The sequence below is a fragment of the Larus michahellis genome, unplaced genomic scaffold, assembly GCF_964199755.1.
Source record: "Larus michahellis unplaced genomic scaffold, bLarMic1.1 SCAFFOLD_38, whole genome shotgun sequence".
NCBI classification, from domain to species: domain Eukaryota; kingdom Metazoa; phylum Chordata; class Aves; order Charadriiformes; family Laridae; genus Larus; species Larus michahellis.
In genome coordinates this window covers 1,793,942-1,800,420 of record NW_027436101.1, presented here as the reverse complement: position 1 = coordinate 1,800,420, position 6,479 = coordinate 1,793,942, and positions in this window count along the sequence as shown.

The following is a 6,479-nucleotide window of genomic DNA, read 5'->3' as shown; positions in this document are numbered from 1 at the left end:
GCGGCTCTGAAGAGAATGTTAGCAAAGAGGTAACCGGGACAGTGAAAACAGTACTCAAAGACAGGGAGAGCAAGCTCTCTCTTGGCACTTTGGATGTGGGACATACAGCGAGATGTTTGCTGCTTTTGCGTTTGGCTGTTGGGAGATTTACAGCACAAAGATATCTAGTTGATTTGAAGCAGTTCCGAGAAAGTCTAAACATAATCCCCACTTCTCCCTCCTGGCACTTTCCATGTGGGAGATATAGCAGGATGTATATTGGTTTTGAGGACAACTCAATGGACAGTGTAGGGAGAAAAGGTCCTGGCTCCTTGAATGCCGTTTCTGGAGACACTGCGATCAATGTGGGAGATATGTCAAGATGTGTGTTTGTTTTGAGGACGGCTCTCTGGAGAGTCTTAGCAAAGAGGTCACACAGATAATCAGAGCAATTCTCAGAGACACCGAGAACAAGCTCCGCAATTCCCTCCTGGCACTTTCCCTGTAGGAGATACCGCAAGACGTTTCTGTATATTGGGCACAGCGCTCTGCACGGTGTTAGCAGAGACTTTCCCGGGACAGTGAAACCCTATGTCAGAGACACTGAGAAGAAGCCCCAATGTTCCCTCCAGGCACTTTCAGTGTGGGTGCCTTCTCCACGTGGTTGCTGGTTTCACTGCGGCTCTGAAGAAAATGCTAGCAAAGAGGTAACCGGGACAGTGAAAACAGTACTCAAAGACAGGGAGAGCAAGCTCTCTCTTGGCACTTTGGATGTGGGACATACAGCGAGATGTTTGCTGCTTTTGCGTTTGGCTGTTGGGAGATTTACAGCACAAAGATATCTAGTTGATTTGAAGCAGTTCCGAGAAAGTCTAAACATAATCCCCACTTCTCCCTCCTGGCACTTTCCATGTGGGAGATATAGCAGGATGTATATTGGTTTTGAGGACAACTCAATGGACAGTGTAGGGAGAAAAGGTCCTGGCTCCTTGAATGCCGTTTCTGGAGACACTGCGATCAATGTGGGAGATATGTCAAGATGTGTGTTTGTTTTGAGGACGGCTCTCTGGAGAGTCTTAGCAAAGAGGTCACACAGATAATCAGAGCAATTCTCAGAGACACTGAGAACAAGCTCCGCAATTCCCTCCTGGCACTTTCCCTGTAGGAGATACCGCAAGACGTTTCTGTATATTGGGCACAGCGCTCTGCAGCGTGTTAGCAGAGACTTTCCCGGGACAGTGAAACCCTATGTCAGAGACACTGAGAAGAAGCCCCAATGTTCCCTCCAGGCACTTTCAGTGTGGGTGCTTTCTCCACGTGGTTCCTGGTTTCACTGCGGCTCTGAAGAGAATGTTAGCAAAGAGGTAACCGGGACAGTGAAAACAGTACTCAAAGACAGGGAGAGCAAGCTCTCTCTTGGCACTTTGGATGTGGGACATACAGCGAGATGTTTGCTGCTTTTGCGTTTGGCTGTTGGGAGATTTACAGCACAAAGATATCTAGTTGATTTGAAGCAGTTCCGAGAAAGTCTAAACATAATCCCCACTTCTCCCTCCTGGCACTTTCCATGTGGGAGATATAGCAGGATGTAGATTGGTTTTGAGGACAACTCAATGGACAGTGTAGGGAGAAAACCTCCTGGCTCCTTGAATGCCGTTTCTGGAGACACTGCGATCAATGTGGGAGATATGTCAAGATGTGTGTTTGTTTTGAGGACGGCTCTCTGGAGAGTCTTAGCAAAGAGGTCACACAGATAATCAGAGCAATTCTCAGAGACACTGAGAACAAGCTCCGCAATTCCCTCCTGGCACTTTCCCTGTAGGAGATACCGCAAGACGTTTCTGTATATTGGGCACAGCGCTCTGCACGGTGTTAGCAGAGACTTTCCCGGGACAGTGAAACCCTATGTCAGAGACACTGAGAAGAAGCCCCAATGTTCCCTCCAGGCACTTTCAGTGTGGGTGCCTTCTCCACGTGGTTGCTGGTTTCACTGCGGCTCTGAAGAGAATGCTAGCAAAGAGGTAACCGGGACAGTGAAAACAGTACTCAAAGACAGGGAGAGCAAGCTCTCTCTTGGCACTTTGGATGTGGGACATACAGCGAGATGTTTGCTGCTTTTGCGTTTGGCTGTTGGGAGATTTACAGCACAAAGATATCTAGTTGATTTGAAGCAGTTCCGAGAAAGTCTAAACATAATCCCCACTTCTCCCTCCTGGCACTTTCCATGTGGGAGACATAGCAGGATGTATATTGGTTTTGAGGACAACTCAATGGACAGTGTAGGGAGAAAACCTCATGGCTCCTTGAATGCCGTTTCTGGAGACACTGCGATCAATGTGGGAGATATGTCAAGATGTGTGTTTGTTTTGAGGACGGCTCTCTGGAGAGTCTTAGCAAAGAGGTCACACAGATAATCAGAGCAATTCTCAGAGACACTGAGAACAAGCTCCGCAATTCCCTCCTGGCACTTCCCCTGTAGGAGATACCGCAAGACGTTTCTGTATATTGGGCACAGCGCTCTGCAGCGTGTTAGCAGAGACTTTCCCGGGACAGTGAAACCCTATGTCAGAGACACTGAGAAGAAGCCCCAATGTTCCCTCCAGGCACTTTCAGTGTGGGTGCCTTCTCCACGTGGTTCCTGGTTTCACTGCAGCTCTGAAGAGAATGTTAGCAAAGAGGTAACCGGGACAGTGAAAACAGTACTCAAAGACAGGGAGAGCAAGCTCTCTCTTGGCACTTTGGATGTGGGACATACAGCGAGATGTTTGCTGCTTTTGCGTTTGGCTGTTGGGAGATTTACAGCACAAAGATATCTAGTTGATTTGAAGCAGTTCCGAGAAAGTCTAAACATAATCCCCACTTCTCCCTCCTGGCACTTTCCATGTGGGAGATATAGCAGGATGTATATTGGTTTTGAGGACAACTCAATGGACAGTGTAGGGAGAAAATGTCCTGGCTCCTTGAATGCCGTTTCTGGAGACACTGCGATCAATGTGGGAGATATGTCAAGATGTGTGTTTGTTTTGAGGACGGCTCTCTGGAGAGTCTTAGCAAAGAGGTCACACAGATAATCAGAGCAATTCTCAAAGACACTGAGAACAAGCTCCACAATTCCCTCCTGGCACTTTCCCTGTAGGAGATACCGCAAGACGTTTCTCTATATTGGGCACAGCGCTCTGCACGGTGTTAGCAGAGACTTTCCCGGGACAGTGAAACCCTATGTCAGAGACACTGAGAAGAAGCCCCAATGTTCCCTCCAGGCACTTTCAGTGTGGGTGCCTTCTCCACGTGGTTCCTGGTTTCACTGCAGCTCTGAAGAGAATGTTAGCAAAGAGGTAACCGGGACAGTGAAAACAGTACTCAAAGACAGGGAGAGCAAGCTCTCTCTTGGCACTTTGGATGTGGGACATACAGCGAGATGTTTGCTGCTTTTGCGTTTGGCTGTTGGGAGATTTACAGCACAAAGATATCTAGTTGATTTGAAGCAGTTCCGAGAAAGTCTAAACATAATCCCCACTTCTCCCTCCTGGCACTTACCATGTGGGAGATATAGCAGGATGTAGATTGGTTTTGAGGACAACTCAATGGACAGTGTAGGGAGAAAACCTCCTGGCTCCTTGAATGCCGTTTCTGGAGACACTGCGATCAATGTGGGAGATATGTCAAGATGTGTGTTTGTTTTGAGGACGGCTCTCTGGAGAGTCTTAGCAAAGAGGTCACACAGATAATCAGAGCAATTCTCAGAGACACTGAGAACAAGCTCCACAATTCCCTCCTGGCACTTTCCCTGTAGGAGATACCGCAAGACGTTTCTGTATATTGGGCACAGCGCTCTGCACGGTGTTAGCAGAGACTTTCCCGGGACAGTGAAACCCTATGTCAGAGACACTGAGAAGAAGCCCCAATGTTCCCTCCAGGCACTTTCAGTGTGGGTGCCTTCTCCACGTGGTTGCTGGTTTCACTGCGGCTCTGAAGAGAATGCTAGCAAAGAGGTAACCGGGACAGTGAAAACAGTACTCAAAGACAGGGAGAGCAAGCTCTCTCTTGGCACTTTGGATGTGGGACATACAGCGAGATGTTTGCTGCTTTTGCGTTTGGCTGTTGGGAGATTTACAGCACAAAGATATCTAGTTGATTTGAAGCAGTTCCGAGAAAGTCTAAACATAATCCCCACTTCTCCCTCCTGGCACTTTCCATGTGGGAGACATAGCAGGATGTATATTGGTTTTGAGGACAACTCAATGGACAGTGTAGGGAGAAAACCTCATGGCTCCTTGAATGCCGTTTCTGGAGACACTGCGATCAATGTGGGAGATATGTCAAGATGTGTGTTTGTTTTGAGGACGGCTCTCTGGAGAGTCTTAGCAAAGAGGTCACACAGATAATCAGAGCAATTCTCAGAGACACTGAGAACAAGCTCCGCAATTCCCTCCTGGCACTTTCCCTGTAGGAGATACCGCAAGACGTTTCTGTATATTGGGCACAGCGCTCTGCAGGGTGTTAGCAGAGACTTTCCCGGGACAGTGAAACCCTATGTCAGAGACACTGAGAAGAAGCCCCAATGTTCCCTCCAGGCACTTTCAGTGTGGGTGCCTTCTCCACGTGGTTCCTGGTTTCACTGCAGCTCTGAAGAGAATGTTAGCAAAGAGGTAACCGGGACAGTGAAAACAGTACTCAAAGACAGGGAGAGCAAGCTCTCTCTTGGCACTTTGGATGTGGGACATACAGCGAGATGTTTGCTGCTTTTGCGTTTGGCTGTTGGGAGATTTACAGCACAAAGATATCTAGTTGATTTGAAGCAGTTCCGAGAAAGTCTAAACATAATCCCCACTTCTCCCTCCTGGCACTTTCCATGTGGGAGATATAGCAGGATGTATATTGGTTTTGAGGACAACTCAATGGACAGTGTAGGGAGAAAAGGTCCTGGCTCCTTGAATGCCGTTTCTGGAGACACTGCGATCAATGTGGGAGATATGTCAAGATGTGTGTTTGTTTTGAGGACGGCTCTCTGGAGAGTCTTAGCAAAGAGGTCACACAGATAATCAGAGCAATTCTCAGAGACACTGAGAACAAGCTCCACAATTCCCTCCTGGCACTTTCCCTGTAGGAGATACCGCAAGACGTTTCTCTATATTGGGCACAGCGCTCTGCACGGTGTTAGCAGAGACTTTCCCGGGACAGTGAAACCCTATGTCAGAGACACTGAGAAGAAGCCCCAATGTTCCCTCCAGGCACTTTCAGTGTGGGTGCCTTCTCCACGTGGTTCCTGGTTTCACTGCAGCTCTGAAGAGAATGTTAGCAAAGAGGTAACCGGGACAGTGAAAACAGTACTCAAAGACAGGGAGAGCAAGCTCTCTCTTGGCACTTTGGATGTGGGACATACAGCGAGATGTTTGCTGCTTTTGCGTTTGGCTGTTGGGAGATTTACAGCACAAAGATATCTAGTTGATTTGAAGCAGTTCCGAGAAAGTCTAAACATAATCCCCACTTCTCCCTCCTGGCACTTTCCATGTGGGAGATATAGCAGGATGTAGATTGGTTTTGAGGACAACTCAATGGACAGTGTAGGGAGAAAACCTCCTGGCTCCTTGAATGCCGTTTCTGGAGACACTGCGATCAATGTGGGAGATATGTCAAGATGTGTGTTTGTTTTGAGGACGGCTCTCTGGAGAGTCTTAGCAAAGAGGTCACACAGATAATCAGAGCAATTCTCAGAGACACTGAGAACAAGCTCCGCAATTCCCTCCTGGCACTTTCCCTGTAGGAGATACCGCAAGACGTTTCTGTATATTGGGCACAGCGCTCTGCACGGTGTTAGCAGAGACTTTCCCGGGACAGTGAAACCCTATGTCAGAGACACTGAGAAGAAGCCCCAATGTTCCCTCCAGGCACTTTCAGTGTGGGTGCCTTCTCCACGTGGTTGCTGGTTTCACTGCGGCTCTGAAGAGAATGCTAGCAAAGAGGTAACCGGGACAGTGAAAACAGTACTCAAAGACAGGGAGAGCAAGCTCTCTCTTGGCACTTTGGATGTGGGACATACAGCGAGATGTTTGCTGCTTTTGCGTTTGGCTGTTGGGAGATTTACAGCACAAAGATATCTAGTTGATTTGAAGCAGTTCCGAGAAAGTCTAAACATAATCCCCACTTCTCCCTCCTGGCACTTTCCATGTGGGAGACATAGCAGGATGTATATTGGTTTTGAGGACAACTCAATGGACAGTGTAGGGAGAAAACCTCATGGCTCCTTGAATGCCGTTTCTGGAGACACTGCGATCAATGTGGGAGATATGTCAAGATGTGTGTTTGTTTTGAGGACGGCTCTCTGGAGAGTCTTAGCAAAGAGGTCACACAGATAATCAGAGCAATTCTCAGAGACACTGAGAACAAGCTCGACAATTCCCTCCTGGCACTTTCCCTGTAGGAGATACCGCAAGACGTTTCTGTATATTGGGCACAGCGCTCTGCAGGGTGTTAGCAGAGACTTTCCCGGGACAGTGAAA